This window comes from Lethenteron reissneri, chromosome 23 (genome assembly GCF_015708825.2).
Source record: "Lethenteron reissneri isolate LAM-NWPU_2019-01 chromosome 23, ASM1570882v1, whole genome shotgun sequence".
NCBI lineage: Eukaryota > Metazoa > Chordata > Hyperoartia > Petromyzontiformes > Petromyzontidae > Lethenteron > Lethenteron reissneri.
Genome location: NC_083801.1, coordinates 8,592,140 through 8,610,255, shown reverse-complemented (window position 1 = coordinate 8,610,255; position 18,116 = coordinate 8,592,140). Strand labels below are relative to the sequence as shown.

The window sequence follows — 18,116 nt, the reverse complement described above, 5'->3', positions numbered from 1 at the left end:
GCAGAGTACATATGGGTGCTTTTAGTGAGGTTGTGCCTCTTGTAAGGCTCTTCCTATGGATTACATCATCACTCCCATTGCACCAGTCAACCACCTGTTAGGAAGACAACCCCCATGTCACGTGGCTGGCATGACATCACTCTGTGAGCTTCAGCTAGCTTGTGTTATTATCAATGTCACTAATTGTCATCCATTACGCTATTTATCCACGTATTTGTTACAATTGACTTATGAGTAGTCCTGAATATTCGTAAGTTACAAGAAATCGTATCTTCAACCAAACTTACAACATTGCTACCATGTCGTAAATTGTTCTATACACTGGCTCCAAAAGAATGGGTAATTACAAATCTAACAAAGGCTTAAGAGTTTGCAAAAATGAAGCCGTGCATAGATGCTTGCTTGGAATTTCACTTGGAGACAAGAGTGAAAATACAGGCATCATGTTGGCTGTTAAGAAAAGTAGTATATGTGGGCTTTGGCCAGAGGTGGGACAAAGTCATTGTTATGCAAGTCCAAGTCGAGTCTGAAGTCATCAAATTCATGACTCGAGTCTGACTCGAGTCCAAGTCACATGACTCGAGTCCACACCTCAGAGGTGGGACAAAGTCATTGTTATGCAAGTCCAAGTCGAGTCTGAAGTCATCAAATTCATGACTCGAGTCTGACTCGAGTCCAAGTCACATGACTCGAGTCCACACCTCAGAGGTGGGACAAAGTCATTGTTATGCAAGTCCAAGTCGAGTCTGAAGTCATCAAATTCATGACTCGAGTCTGAGTCGAGTCCAAGTCACATGACTCGAGTCCACACCTCAGAGGTGGGACAAAGTCATTGTTATGCAAGTCCAAGTCGAGTCTGAAGTCATCAAATTCATGACTCGAGTCTGACTCGAGTCCAAGTCACATGACTCGAGTCCACACCTCTGGCTTTGGCAGTACACACTGCTATAGGAAGATGATGGCCGTTGGATGAGTGATGGGGAAATGGCAGCTAACCGAGGAAAGATGTCTGAGAAGGTGATCACCATGGAGATAGAGTGATGAGATTCACTAATTTGCAGGAGCAAGAAGGGTTGTTGCACGGGGTGGTAAATATGCATGGATGCTTCTGTCTAACAGTGGATAGATTTTGGATAATATGACGCAACTCATAATTACTACCATATTTTTTGCGTGCAAATGTTAACCGATTGTGGTCTAAAGTCATCCTTCTCAATACCCATTGCATTCGTGTCTAACCTCAAAAACATAGATTCTTATGAAGGTTAATGTAAAATTCATGGAGAAAAAGATATGTTTGTCACATCCAATAGCATCGGCCACGTAAAGTAATGATCATGAATATAGATGTAACCAACAATATTTTGTCATATGTGTAGCCACACATTATTAAGTCCTAACTAATGATTCATGTCTTGTTGAATAAACTGACAAAATGCATTCATCTGGACGGTAAGTAAATTGTCAATACACAGTGTGTGAACACAGGGTCACCTTAGAGGAGTCTACGAACACACTGTAATACAGGCAGTCTGGCTACAACTCACCACATTAACTGATGCCGGTCACTGTAACACAGAGGTCGCAACCGGGTACCCGATACCCGTACCCTACCCGATACCCGGCCGTTTGCGACCCTGGTTCGGCCGGGTACGGGTACGGGTAGGCCATGAGTCACTGGTGAGTAACCGTTTGTCACTCATTTCGGGTAGGGTACGGGTAGGGAACGGCTACCCCTACCCGGCCGGGTACAGGTACCCATTTACGACCCTGGTGCGGCCGGGTACGGGTAATGAATCAAAACCCGTTTGCGACCTCTGCTGTAACATCAGATTGCTAAACTCTTAAATGTTATGTTTTTATGCTTCGATGTAAGGACATGTGCTTAGGAAAGAAAGAACACTGTATGTTGATCTTTGGCATTGAGGGTTTGGAAGGACATCTTTCATTGTCATCAGCCATGCCGACCCAAGCCATTGACATCTCTTACGGGCCGACGATGTCACGATCCATCGAGCCCCTGCGCACGTCGCCTGGGCACGTTTTCTCATTTGACTACCACTTTGGTCGTTAGTCTCGACCACTGGCCATCATTCTTTCGCATGATATATCCTGCCCCAAGCCAACTTGGGGCAGGACACATCGTGAGGAATCCGATGATGCTCTTTTTCACAGGTGTCCAGTAAACTGACTTTAATATATGTTATTTAATTATACTCCCATGTATTCTGCGTCTATTGGTACGGGATACCAAGTGGGGGGAAATCTTGTAGAATTGGTTAAAGAACGAGAGAGGGGGTTGATAATTTCGGACCCAGGAACACAACCTGATTTTCCCCGTAAGATCTTATTTGTCAAACGCGGTTTTGCTCAACACTGTATTTTCCAGAAAGGCAACCTCTGCATTCGGCGAGGCATTTGTATTATTTCAAAGTGTTTTATAATTCGACCTTGGTTTTAGAGAGTTACTGCATCAATTTACACCAAGTCAAATATCATTTTTATAGTCCACAAAAGGTATTTGATATTTATGAGTCTCAGAATTGGATTGTGAGCACTGTCTGTATGTTATAGATTTTTGAGAAACCCTACTTAAACACTGCTTGCTCATGTGGTTGCTTATCACCTGCATTTTCTATCAATCTGTGAACATGTATATACATGCCATACGAGGCTACTGGGTCTGATTGTTTTTGGAACAACATTAACAAACCTATTTACAATTGTTTGCACAGAAATGAAATCCAATAACCTCAATCGTGGATTATGCCTCAATCAGTCATCATTTCGGAAAGGGAAACAAAACTTACTTGAATAGGAGAATATTTCGTAGAGGAAAATTTGAATGTTATCGTAGAGGAATGGATACGTTTAACTCAATGTAAATATAGCTATTGAAAATGTTTGCATTTTGAGCGTGATCTTGAAAATTACATACATGGTTGGAGGGTTGTGTGGCATTATTGCCATGGTGACAAAATTTTAATGTTGAAATAAACCATCATTTAAAAGCACCTGAGAACACATAATAAGCAAAACAGTGGTATTTGAAAGGATTCCTAGGGCGCTAAACATTAATAGAGTTGTGACTTAAATTCTCATTTGAATAAAATGTATAATTGTATTAATGCAGTGCATTTTTGGAAACTGATAAAAAAAATCTGTTTTGAAGAAAAATTTTCGTGCATAAAAAATGTTGGTGCTGATTCAGTTAAACAGTAAGACAATAAATCAAATAAAAGATGTTCTCATAGCATATGTGCCTTGCCTCTTTAGAATGTAACTGTTCATTGATTAATGTATTAATTCGGTTCTTACGCTCATGATAAATATATTGAATCATGCATGTAAAAACGGATTATTTCTGAGTTATGCAGATGAAATGCAAATGTTACCTTTAGGCTAATGGGATAAATGAGATTGTACAGGTCAGACAGAGCAAATGAGAAATTACAACTGAATCATGGCGACTCATCAGATCATTGCTAAGGGGAGTGAGGGTGAATGGTTACTTTTCCACTCCCCATGTGTTGACTATTGAAGAGGGAGCAGTGATGATGTCAGTTGCATAGGGCTGGACAGTATCTACGGATTTCGTTGTACATTGACGTGATACATGATAACTTGTCTTGTTCGCGGTGATATGGGGGACCAATGTTGTGGGTCCTATCCACAGGGTTATCCGAAATTTGACTCCTCTGTTATCCACGGGGTAACAAGCATGAATACATCCATGAATAATAGGATTAATTGTATGCGTGACTCCTTATCCACGAAGAAATTGTGGCTAACGGGAGCAAAAACCGAATTGTATACCTCGTAAATTATGCAGTGCACTGCACTACGTACTTTACATACGGACACTTTATTTATTTTTTGTTTTAGAAGTATTTACTTTCGCGTTTTTATTCCGTATTTTAAATGTGATTCATTATAACCATTACTCTTGGTGGGTTTGTACACTATTTAGATTGCATTGTGATATTCAAAGTTGAAGTAAGCAGTGCCGAGAGAGAGCTCGCTCGCTCGCTTGCTTGGCTGGTAGCGGCGGTGGTGCAAGACGTATCCAGGCTGGGGGCACTTGCCGGTCGACACGCCAGGAGAGCCGGAGCGCTCCGTACACCTTGTTCTGCCGCACAGGTGTGACGGCCCCCTCCCAGCGGCGTCCTGGGAGGCGAGCACTCCCCTTCCTGGATACCACAGTACAGGGCGAAGCCAAACACGTTGCTGTGAAAGATGAATGTCGTGGCTGTAATGTAACGGCGCAGCTCTGCGATTCTTTGGTCAAGCCACAGCTGGCGAAAGAATCTCCGACAGGAAGCTCAAGCGGCGAGGATATTTGGTCTACTCTTCCACGCACGCTGGCCAGGCATCTTAAGAGAGGTTTGAGTACCCACACTTGACTCCACCACACAATACATTAACTGTGGTGTGTCCGTTTATACTGCTGGGTGGACAGAGGTGGGGTGGGGGGGCAGTTAAGGAATCTGCACAATTGTTTAAAGTGCCACACCGGGAGATCAAATTGGCGACCTCCGGATTGGCAAATCAATTGTCCTGACCATTCTATCGTGGCGTGACTATTATTGGCATGACTACGGTACAGCACCAGCGTTATTATCATTTGTCTGTGCATTTATTACTTATTTGTTAATTTACATCACTCAACATTTTGACCGTTGTATGTGTGAAAAGGATATTTTGTGGAGGAAGCATAATCAATCATATATTTCTACATGTTTACCGTCATGTAATGAGACCACTGGGTATACATTTGATGTTGGTTTAATGCAATGTAATTTTACACTTTAACTACAATTAGTGGCTGTACACAGTGCTTACCATTTCCAAAAACAAATTCTGTTGTCACGCAAGAACAAGAATCTTGTTTTTACATTCTCTACATCATAACCACAAGCCGTAGCTCACAACAAATAAATAACATTTAGTGACATTTTTCATTTAGTGACATTTTTCATGTTTAAATATGTGTGGATTTTCAACTTACAGCACAATGTTACTTCATTGTTAAGTTAGATAAACTACCGTTCCCTCATAATTTTACTACTATTAATACTGGTACAGGAAAATAAGTTTCTGCTTTCAAACTTTTCTCTTGTAAGGATGATGATGCTTGTATAAGTGAACATTTTTACTTATTTGTCATTTTGGGATTCATACTAGGAAATTCATGGAATATTTTGACATTTGTTACACAAGGATCCTGCTTTTGCATTTAAAGTATTCATTCAGTTAAAAGTAATGCATGCTCATTGCAAAGAGCTTAATCCCATGGCTATTTTATTTAATTCTAAACACACATACAATATTACAAAAGTATTATAAATGTTTGCCTGCGGATGTAATTGTTTTAATATACAACAATTGCATGGGCCAAGCTTTTTTTTTACTTAATAATTGCAATGAGTTTGATTATCCCAGTCTTGATTAAATTAATGTTCTGAGCCAGTGTGCCACCAATGCAGCGGATTTAAGTATTGTGTGCACATTTTGTACATCTCATCATTGTGTGCACATTTTGACAAAGGCAGCCACAACAAGGACAAGGCAGCATTCCAGATGAACAAAATTTTAAATCTCAAACAGCTGCACACATCTCATTAAACCCTAATTGTGCTTATACACAACACACAGACGAAATCACATAGAGTTTCAGGACATTGCTTGCTGGTTATTCCATTATCTAATGAGTACTCGATTGCAAATGCATTGGAAGCTTGTGTCAGGATTTAGGAATACTACTTTATTTTGGTCTTAATATACATTCCCAATACGCTGGCGTTAAATTGGTGCTGTTGAATTTTTTTTATACGTTATACAATGTTTGCTCATGCAATTGACGTAAGCGATACACTTCAAAGTGTCTTGAATTTGAATCGCTTCTTATTCCCCGTAGTTGTTGGACAACTGCATTGCCTTTGTTCTGTTGCATGAACATCACCTGGGGGGACTTGCGTCTTCTTTGAGGAGATCTGCACAAAGACGGTCACTACTCTATTTACAGCCAAAACAGGAAGACTTCTTCACAATTCTGGCTAATCGCCTGATGAAGCTGGCTGTAACCAACAGCGAAACGTCGTACTCGAATTGCAAATGTTGTGAGTTTACGCTCGAACACACATCGGTGTGCTGAAGCAGTAGTAACGAATGGTCACATTTTGTTTACGTGACAAACCTTACCAATTGGCTGTCGGTTGGTGGTGGCTTTAACGACGCATTTATATTTACGCGAGCTAACAATTATTTTTATTTTACGGATAATATTGGTCGTGAAAAGCCGACGTGTTTTAAAAGAAGTTCAACATGTAGAAATGTTGACGGAGCCTTTTGTATGTGTGTGCTTATTGGCAAATGTATGCTTTCAGCAGTCATTGATGTCACATGCTGCTGGGCATTAGCATAGAAACTGCTAGTGCCGTCTGCTGGTTCACTTAACAAAATATGTTCAAGAGAAAATTAAGACATCAGCATGTTTAGAGTGTTTACTTTTACCCCCGATTGTATTTCCAAGCATATGAAAGTACATGCCTGGCGTCATATTCTGAGATGAATAAATGTTGAATCACAACTCTTGAGACCTCTCACAAAGCAGCTCATCACATTGTGCAAGAAGACTGCTTCTGAAAGCCCTTCATGTAACCCCTTATCCACACCAAGCCACACACTTCTATAACAGAGCTGTTCGTCACGTAACAGTCAAACTAAACAATTATCATTCTCAGAGCTGTATTTTTTTTTTTTGCCAAATGAAGTGAACACCCAAATGCAATACTGTATTGTCATTGGTGATTGGGGTGAGCCCGTCAATTGCACACGCGTGACATTGTGGAAGGCAGCTGCCTAGACGTGAACCCAAGATCTGAGCGTTGCCGGCTCTGTGCTCTGACCCCGGAGTCGCCTGGCCACCTTCCAGGACGCGCTTATTCTAGCCACTGTAGGGACAACATACGAGGTTATATCACTTAAAAACTCACCTCTACAATCACGCTTTTGAGCGACTCTGAGCTTGGCTCCGCGCCTCTGAGTTGCGGCCACTGCGTCTGCAAATTTGCGCGCATTACAAATTGAACTATTATTATTATATTTCGATTTAAAGCTTTCGTGACTGCAGGGATTCATCTTCTTGGTTCTTTCGGTAAAGTCACGTAGAACGAAAATAATAAAATAATAAAAATAAAACATAAGAAAATAATTCTCACGACGTTTCGGCCACAACGCAAGCAGCCGTCTTCAGGTGGAGAACAGGTCTGTCAAGTAGACAGAGTTATTATTATCACAAGAAGATGGGTTAAAGGTTGTATACCAATATTTGTGTTCTGAAAATGTGATTTGCCTTTATTAAATAAAGGCTGTATATGTAACCAGAGAAACAGCACACTGTCTATACAAATGCTGTAGATGTACTCGTGGCCACCATGCCACTAAGCCAGGGTTTGATAACTGCAACAACCACAATCAATAACTTTTAAAATATCCAATCCGTGTCCTGAGAGGTATAATTGTAAAATGGTTGCATATATTTCAAGTATGAGGTGGATATTGGAGATGTGAATCACAAAATGCCATATTGTAAACATAAATTACTATGACGATACATATGTAGCCATTGCCTTTTGTGAACCGACTGTACATTACGTGTGTATATTTTTAAACGTAATGCAATTTTGACTGGGATATTTTAGGTGGAGCATTTTTCATCAAAATGTGTACTACCCTTTACGAAACGATTTAATTTAATTTCAAAAGCCAATTTAAAATTACAATTCACTTAGATCACCGACAGTAAAAAAATATATAACAAGTCTGCGTTCAACATATTCCTGGGGGTAATATGTCTTCTTTGAACTGTTTCGGAAAGGTTTGCGCTGTTTTCGAACTTGTCACAAATGCATCGTAGTCTTTTACAGTGTATTGTATCAATTGAATGCGATGTTTGCAAATTCTGTCATCATTAGCCAATGGTCTATCTGCTGGTCTCTGATGCCACAATGGATCTTACTCTAATAAATAAGTTTATTTCATAGCTCCATCTCCATGAATGAATTCCTCTTGGGCTGCCATTTCGTCGTCAATCTCAACCACCAGCCATTATCCCTTCTTTAGATGTGTCCTGCCCAAGCCCACTTTTCTTCAGTCTTTTCATTTACATTTGTTCTTTTGTACATCTTTCAGCTTCCTGAGCTGCCTCAAATATATAATTGTTCTAGTTATATGTACACACAGTACTCTGTACCCTGTGATATCAAATGGTGTCACTCCAAATAATATTTCATTTTGTAAAGAGAACTTGCTATAGAGTACTTTGCTTTTTCTCATTCATCGTGAGCCCAACATTTCAGATTTTATTAACCCAGTAACCATGCCTACGTTGGATCTACGTTCGCATGTGAATGAAACCGTTGGACTAACGTCGGCCCATCATCATTTGTTATAATGGCTATACCATCCGTAACTCTGAGATGATAAGTAATTCATCCATTTTCTCCGATCAAACTTTTAATAAAAAAACATATTCTCAAATTTCTGTTAATAGCCTTGGTGAGAGCATATTTACTTGTACAACTCCGGTTTTTGATTCTATGTAAATGATGTTTAACCTCTTCATAATGTCCTCCAATATCCAGTAATTTTAAAGCGCAGAATACTTTATTATATTCCTATGTCCCAGAATTGTTTTTTAAGAATTACTAGAAAATACCGATTATATTTATGTCTTTCCATAATCTTATGACCTAAGTCAGATCAATTGCCTTCCTGGCCAATACACCTCAATGTAATGCCTGACCAAATGAATGATGATGCGAATGCTGATACTATACATAATATTAATTCAAAATATATTGTTAGATTTAGGCATCTGTAGTTAATGCTGTAACAGACTGGTTATTACTTGCTGTATCTCTATACATTTTAAACCGTTTTTTTAAATACAGTTTTGGTAGTTTTATGAAGCTGAGCAAATTCAGTGTATTTTTGTGGGTCCATCTCTATGAGAATACGGCATGGAAATGACACCGATTTCTCTCGTGGAATCTCATACCCGCAGAGCAGTGTTATTGAGTGGACTAATACCAAGAGATTGTCACTTGGGATTTCTTGCTCAGATATGTATGTTTAAAGTACTCTACAGTAATATACAGTCGTACTAAAATACATTTATACGCATTTTAAATAAGGTTTTAGCGTTCGTCGCGTATTTTTTTTTCTTTAATTTTACTGTACATTTTTTTCCCCGGCATTCCATTTTTGTAACCGTTGCTTGTATTTTCCATGCAAATGTTTTTCAATTACTTTGCCCATTTTACATTTCTGGTGTGGAGAAAGTTATGTGTAATGAGTCATTGCAATGCAATTCTAAAATCTGCTTGTGCGTGACAGATGTGTTTTTTTTTGGTGGTCTTTAGAGGTGCCCCTCTTGGTAATGGTAAGGCACATGTGGTTGCATCATAAACAGAGAATGTGATTAGGTACATGTCACTTTTTCAAATATGCTTTCTCCATACACCGTCAACTTGGTTTTGAACATATTTCTCGAACAGGGCTGTGGAGTTAATAAAAAAGGGCGCGTACAATCCGCAAGTTATATTGGGCCATAAACAATGGCGTGGCGATCAAAATTGTATTTAATTGCGTACGTTGTATGAGAGTTCTGCATATATGAATTGTAGGGATTGTTTCCGGAAACCGATGTGAATTCCCTGCAGTGCCTTTTAGTAATATTTCCTTCATGGTATTTCGTGTGCTTGACCACAGAACCCGGTGCTGCACCCATTCTGGAATCAATTTCTGCATTTATTGTAGCCTGCTAGCGGTCGTGATACTGTAGCTTCACACTAATCCGCCTGTGATGGGAATAGCTCAGCCTTGAGCCTGCTTTCCCTATGCATGTTAATGGCCTGCTTTAGCAAGATTATTTTTGGGACCAAGGTCAGGGAAAACTCACTTCTGGCAGCATCTTCCTGTGTGACTGAAAAAGCTGCAGCCGTGTTACAGTGTCCCAGCACATTTAATTTTGTATTAGCATTTTTAACACGGGATCGTGTGATCGACATTTGCGCATTCAGATTAGGCATGTTTCCAGTCACAAATATAATGTCACTTATCCAAATTACCTTGAATCAACCTTGAGTTTTGTGCGAAATCAAAATCAATTGCTGGCATTCTATGAGCCAGAAAACCACCGCTATACTTTAACAAATCAACCAGGACAACAAGCCGTTGTGTGTGTCTCTGATGTCTCTGTAATGATACCTATTACAGCTGAATGCAAATTGGTTGGTGTGGACCTTTGCAACAGTGTTAACTCTTTCTTCATGTTGTGATGCAATTGGGAGAAATGACTGTAAAGATAGAATCGGGACATCACATTTTACGATGCAATTTTGTGCCCGGAGGTGCAAGTGATTCTGTAGTGCGAGTACAAGACATCATCTGTGTGCATGAATAAGGCAATGAAGACAAACTTGACACATTCTACTTGGTATTCACAGTTGAGTCTGCATATAACAGCCTCAAACTCTGTAATTATATGGCGAATGACACTACCATATATGAGTTTATACGACATGTTGATGGTATATTTATTTAAAATTGTTTCTGGGCTTAATTTAGAGAACTTCTGTTTACATGTAGTTTATTTATTTAGAACTGCTTTTTGTGTTTAGTTTGTTGTCCTTCCCCTGCACCTCCAATTAGCATGGTTGGCTACGTATGGTGCGAAAGAAGTTCAACATACTTGTACATACATACATAACAAATCTGTACGGATGCACAGAACATTTAAATTATTATATAAGAATATTCGTAATTCATATATATTTTTTTACATTATCTTGTGTTGCAGCAGCTACCTCCATCACTATAACTCCATGTTCTTAAGTCACTATCTCTAAACAATGTGTATAATTAAATCACACAATTAGCTATTTTGAGATCGAATCTGACCCATTGTGCATATTGAAAAGTCAGTGATGTTGCAGTAGTGGGATGGAGGCATCCATGCATGTACATAAAGAATACAACTGATGATAAAGATTAAGAAGATGGGAAAAAAGGACAATGTTCCCTTTACCACTGTTACTTCTGCTACGTTGGACGATGATGGTGATGATGCGGAAGAGGTAGTGTCCCCAAGATTCCCTGAGTCTGAATACAGTATTCTCTTTTGAGTGTTTTGCATGTGGGTGTAAATTGGAGTATCCAGAGAAAACCCAATCTTATAGGGGATAACTCCCAATCATCTGCACAAATAAACTCAATAATCCACTTGCCGTACTGTATTCTGGCTATCTGGTAGCCCAGTGGCTATGAGAGTTTCATAAATCATGACTCAATCCACGTAACTTTGCTTTCAAAGTAATGAGTTGCAAATGACCATTGTACACTGCACCAGGCACCTATTTGAGGCCGAGTCGACCTCGGAGAGGCTCAGGGCAGGTTCACGGACCACTCGCTAATTATTGCAGTGGACCTGGATTTAAACAAGTCGTTGGGTTCATGCCAGAGTGTATGAAGCACCACACTCCTCACATTTCATACACACAGCCATTCACAAAAACACACATACACATTTACAAATACAAAGATCCCCCTTATAACCTTAACAGACTGTTGGGGCAAGTGCTGTTGTTAGCAAGCACCTATGAAGGCCGGTATGTGCACAAGGGGGTGGGAGGCCAGCACCACTGCCGACCGCCTTTGTCTCCCCAGTGGCGATGTTTACACACCACACGAGGTACTCATTGGACGCTGAGCCGACCAAGGGGAGGCCCAGGACCAGTTCAGTTAATCGCCGCTGGTGTTGGCCATGAACGGGAATCGAACTCTGTTCACCGGGTTGGTAGTGCAGTGCGCTAACTACTGTGCCACCGCTCTCCATTACATATATACACCCATTAATTCAGGTAACATTGGCACACGTGTGCGAAGCCACAGATCCCAAGTGTAGTATTTCAGGCTGTTGACATAAGTCATGGGCTGGGGTGCTGTGTGCGGCACTGTGCTCGCAACCCAACGATGTTGATTTGATTTTGGGAAACATCAGTGGCTCCTGTATTGAGCCTCCTGAAGGTGGCTCACAAGTCGGCCTTAAATAGGTAGTGCGCATAAATTGTAGGTACACATTGGTAATCCGACACTTTGGAGACGAGAATTGGTGAATTTCCATGAGATAGGGCTTGGTGTGGGTCGATAGACTGGGGGTTGACGTATCATCGTCAGCTGAAGCGGCAGCAAGAGCAGTAGGACCTTTGTCATCATAGTTATCATCGTCATTGCAATATGATTGCCATCAACTCCTGTTGTCAGAAGCAATATCATTGTTATCACTGTCAGCATTTGCATAATATTAATTCTTTATCCTCGTCCTCATCGTGATAATCATCACTATGATCACGATTCATTATCATCGTGAATTATTTCTCAACAGCACAGTATTTTTCTTGTCATGGAGCTACAACACCACACCTTAATGGATGGCAGAGCCACTCGCACATGCATAGCAAGTGTGAGAGAGGTGGAAGGAGACTAATTGAACGAACTTGGTTCATCAACAGAGCGAGCGTGATGGCATCAGCATGCACAGCCTTGAGTCTCCGTTCATAATCCCCCACCAAGTGATTGGCTGCAGGATTTTGTGCGAAGTGAGACTTCACAACTTCTGCTTTGTGAACTCGGCCTGAATCTCCTCGTACATGAATGTGTCTGTGACAATCGATTTCCACCTATCAACGTCATTCTGCAAAAAGCATGAAACCAAATTCTACGTAAATCGGGCCCCTAATCTCTTATCTGTGAAAGTAAAATTGAGTGTGCAGTGTTCGCACATCTTACGGTGTAAATTTACCGAGCATCTTTCAAATGAAGAGCTTTGACACACATCAAATTAAACGGCATGGAAGCTGGACAAGGACAAAAACTTTGGGAAAGGCCAAACATGACACCACAGCCATCACTGGTGGAGATGACGACCGTGGCAGGCTTTCCCACCCTCGGGCTCACGCAGATGAAGATGGCTGAAATGTCAGGTCATTGATATGAAAGGATCTGCCTCTAATCCTAGCACACGAGCACACACGAGGGGGAAGCACCATGCACTACACCCACAGGCACGTTCCTTCTTCCAGATGTTCTGACTGCCAGGCTGACGGATACATGGATTGCATTCATTGCTTTAAAGTAAGTGGGTGACAGATTATGACATTCAAATGTTATTTTGCTAATATAAAATTAATGTACAAGCATATTTATACATATTGTAAATGTGCACGAACATATCGAGATGTAACTCGCACATATATATATGTTTTACCATGCACATTTACGTGAACTATGCAAATACATCTTAAAAAATGTTCCCAAAATGCCGTGCTTTCATTAATATTTACATGTACACTCCACCTTCGTGACATGACAGTGTTTGAGATTGCTTCCCGCAGGTTATGCATTTAATATATTGCATATAAATATGGTTTGTAAATGGAAATGTCAGCCCTGCACACGTTTGCAAGGCCCCCTCCCTTCTTGCGATGGTCGTTGGGCCAACGAACATTCCCATGCTGTGCACACAATTAGGAAGCTGCTGGATTAACACTCTTATTTACTTACTTCAGTAATGCAGTTTTCTCTGCGTATATCACTGTACATTTTGTGCTCCTTCGAATATAACATATACATATACATGTGCAGCCTGCAATTGTTTGCTTATGCCACTGCTGGATGAGAGTTTTCCACGAAATTGAGCTCTATCGGGCATTTTGGCTGACTGTCGCATGCTGCTCAGATGTTTTTTTAAATCATATATATGAAAATTAGAAAATTTTAAAACCAAGAAATCTCTCAAAGCCAACCAAAATAAATGAATAAATATAACTCCAAAATGTTGAACCTCAAACCGCAACACTGTTCGCGTACTAATTAATTAGCGTTGCTCAGTCAAAGACAATAATGCGTGTATGTGGACTAGACATTCTAAAGCTGTATGCACACGCGGCACTTATCCGTTGCATGAAATTCGGTGAACCCATTTCTCACATTTATTTGAGACTTGTTTTACAACAAAACTAAATCGATATTCAAGTCCGTGAGCATCAGCCCTCCAGCTGTGCTTCAAGACTCGGATTAAACTATATTGTAGTAAATATTTAAGTGTTATTAAGTTGTAAACATTGAATTGCCAAAAGTTATCAGTTAAGTATTAATTAAATGTATGACCTGTAAATATGATTAAAATGTGTAAATGCCATATGTTATTTTGGATTGATTGATACTTTTCCATTTTACATATTTATGGTTGGTTATTAATTCTTGCTTTTTATATAGATAATGTTTATACCATTTTCGTGCTATAGTACTGTACGATGCAACCTCTGAAAACATTCCCTTTCAATGTAACGTGCTCACCACTTTGGCCAGGTCATCATTAAAAAGGGCTTCTTAGCTCAGTGAGCCTTACCCCAAATAAACTGACTGGCTGATTACACATTCGTAATTGTCTATTTGCTAAATCATTCTCCATATGTTGGACATCCTCCATAACCAGAAAAACCCTCCCCTCCAATGACTGTGGCTTCGAGAGGTATCGCTACTACAAAACAAATCATCCCAGGACCTCCTCAAGCCAATATTTAATTCTCAGTCTCAAATGCAATTATATATCCATGTAATTTGTCAACCCCCATGCTGACCATGTGCTGCTGATATTGTGGTTATCAAAGACCAAAACCACATTGAAGCATATCATACAATGTGATGTGAGCTAAGCACTTAGTAGCCAGGAACCTAGTAGGCCATTGCTAACAGTAATTATTATCCCTGGGTGTAAGGTTCAGGGGGCCCTAGCAAACTCTGAAATGGAGGCTGCATGAAATTGCATTTTAAATTACTTACAATATGCTCATTGCTCAGGTTTGATAATGATTTGCATGGTCGGCTACATATGGTGCAAACTAAATTCAACATACATAACATTGAGTTGTCGGCCATAGTCACATTTTTAAGAATTTGTTTTACATTAAGTCCTTTCCAACTGATCGCTTTCAGGAAATATCGTTCAGGTTTTGAATATGATACGTGCATATGTGAACACACCTGTCTGTGGCTGTTTACACAACGTGTTCTTTTGTGTCTTACTACATACATAAGAAAGCGTGTGAATCATTTAATTCTACACAACTGCCACACATGCAAACAAATTGGAATACTAAGTCTAAAACGAGGTATTCTTATTCCATTTACACATGGCCATTCCACCTAATGCAATAACAACACATATTCCAGAACCTTCACAGTAAACATGCCAACATTGGGTCAATGTTGGCATGTGTTGTGAACCAACGTTGGACCAGTGGTGTAAACAATCCACCGCTGGATAAGCAAAGAACTCTGTCTTACCTATTAAAGAGTTCAGTCCGTTTAGTGCTGATGTTGGTATTTGTAGTAATAAAGCCTTTAACAGTCAGCTCCACTATATTCTCACCAGACAGCTCGTAGAGAATTAATTATTGGAGGCAGCGTTGACCATAAATCAGAGACACGTATCTGCCCATTGCCTTGGCATCTAAAGTTTAGATTCCGCTGAAGTTTGAGGCATCTTGGGGCATGCAAAACATTCATTTTTCAAAGCAATAAAAATGTGACCAGCAAAACGTTGGTTGTTTGTGGTCTAAGCTGGTGCCAATAATGCCCTTTATATGTACTGTATGTCCCTGTGACATTTCCAGATATACTGTACACTATTACAGTCATGCAGCCCTTTCTGATCTGCTGACATTTTAAAAATATAATTCATATTTATATACCTGGAAAACAAACATTTGGTTTACACATGCAATTACAACAAATCTGTCTAATCTGTCACGTTGTAAACCCAGAGATTAAGTCCTAAACATTTCTGAATGGCAAGAATAATGACTTCGATTATTTTTTTCTGGTGGAGGAATTTTTTATGGGAAAATGTAACATTTTCACACATTACGACATTCAGTGAAAAGGTTACAAAAACACGAAATTGTTTATGTCACAAATAACATTTTCAAACAAGAGACGTCACCAAAAATGTGCATGTATTTTGCACCGTTAAATTGTCAGCAGTCATAAAGTTAATAATATCACATTTATGGGGTTTCTCTTGTAATATCTTCTCATATTAAGTGTGTATATAGTTATTGAGTCTCTTTGGACCGAATGATGCAGTTCAGATTGGGCCCTTATCCAATCCCACACAATCCAATCTGACCGCGATCAATTGGAATATGACATGTGTTGCTCAATGATGTGTCGTGCAATACTTTTAGATTTGAATGAGAACATAAATAGTTTTAAGATACAATTTTGTGAAGTGTAAAAAAAAAAAGTTATTTCATTTACCCAAGAAAATCTCACTAAGTTTTAATACTCTTTAATGCAAGAGGGTCTTGCATTGGGATGTTTGACAAATTTCTTTCGTGAGTATTTTTCTCCTGTGGGAGGAAGCCTGGAGTACCCAGAGTAATTAAACAGTTTCAGTTTCATTTATTTGGTATAGCCCTGTGAGCCATTCGGCTCTTGAATCGGGTACAACCACAACAAACAAAAAACAAAAACATCAACAAGAAAACATCTTAAAGTGACTTTGTGCAAACAGAAAAATCCAGGAAAAAACAGCAAAGTCTTCCAGAAAAAAAATCACCGTACACCAACGCTGTGCAAAAATCCCAGTGGGATGCAAGTCAAACAACAACAACCACCACAAGACATCTTAGATTAAAGCCATCATTCTAACTCCGTACTACAACAAACAAACATGGCCAAACCAAAAAACGTTTTCGAAATCATACATACTAGCCTAGTCTCCAAGAGGCGTTGTACACGAGGGGACTATGCCCTTTTGCCGCTGTGCGCCAAGTCTCTGGAACACTATTTCCATCCACTTCAGGACTTTTAAATGAAGCTTTAAAAATATTTGTATTCGTAATAGAGGTTTTTGGGTTAGATTGCGTAAATATAAATGTGTCGTTAAACCCGCCGTTAGCACATTTATATTTTCGCGATCTAACCCAAAAACCTCTTATGGATAATATTGGTCGCGAAAGTCTTAAGTGTTATAAAATATGTTTTATTCAATGGCTTTCCTTGCTGGTTGATTGGATTTTATCGAGATTGTGACATTTTAAATCAGTTTTTTAAATAGCTTGGCTGGGTTCCACCTATTATCAGTTGCCCATGTTTCTATTTTTGTCTTATCTTTGGTTTTATTGTATTATGATTGGGGTTTTATTGGTGTATCAGTGTTTCATTTTAAAAAGTTTTACCTCTGATATACAGCACTTTGAGATTACAATTTGAAAGGCGCTTGATAAAACGGAGTTTATTATTATTATTTTACTTGGGTATAACTCAAAGGTTCACACATGGGTCCATGAACCCACTTTTATACCAACACCTCCTGACCACCTGACAGCCCAACAGTTTTGGCAGTGTCACTCAAAACAATTCATGCGATCTACCAACCTTTGCCTCCAAAGCACTGGATTTCAGACCAGCATCACAGCTTGATAGAGTAAATACAGTTTCGCGTGTATATTGATTTGCATTCCGAATTGTGAATCCAGCATGCTGTCGACTCTTCTACTAGTCTTTATCAATTCCATGATTAAATGTTGTAAATATAAATACATTTGCATACCAAACATACATTCGCATTTTTGTCACATTACAAGTATAACCTAAATATGTGCGTTTTACAAGTTTTGCAAATTAATTTAAATGCAATTCTAATACTGTATATACAATAATTGGAACTATATGTTGCCTTAAAGGAATCACCCTAATTGTGATTATTCATATATTTTTAGGCATCATACTGCAATACTGCATTTTGTAATAGTTTTTTTTAAATAACCGAAACTAAAATGCTTAAACTCCACCATACTGCAAATCACTCCAAATGTAATTGTGTAATGTCCTGTAATTCAGTGTGAAATTCCGATATTGATGGCTGCAATACTTTTTTCTTTATTACAGATTAAGTCTAAGTTGAACTGTTATGCAAATTAATTTATCATTCTCAGAATTCCAGTACAGTACAAAACAGCAGATAAAAAAATGTAGGTTTTTAC

General features: G+C 39.3%; 1 protein-coding gene across 8 annotated transcripts in view; it reads left to right on the top strand.

Annotated features, from left to right (window-relative positions):
- The window catches only part of LOC133345916 (RNA-binding motif, single-stranded-interacting protein 3-like), a 156,380-nt gene that overhangs the window by 5,585 nt on the left and 132,679 nt on the right, over positions 1-18,116 (top strand). The window contains exon 1 of one of the 8 annotated variants that reach the window (XM_061557038.1): positions 4,230-4,383. The exons of the other annotated variants lie outside the window; for them this stretch is intronic. The gene's annotated coding sequence lies outside the window, so the exon portion shown is untranslated. Of the gene's footprint in view, positions 1-4,229; positions 4,384-18,116 lie in introns of those variants that run through there. 8 annotated transcript variants of the gene reach the window in all.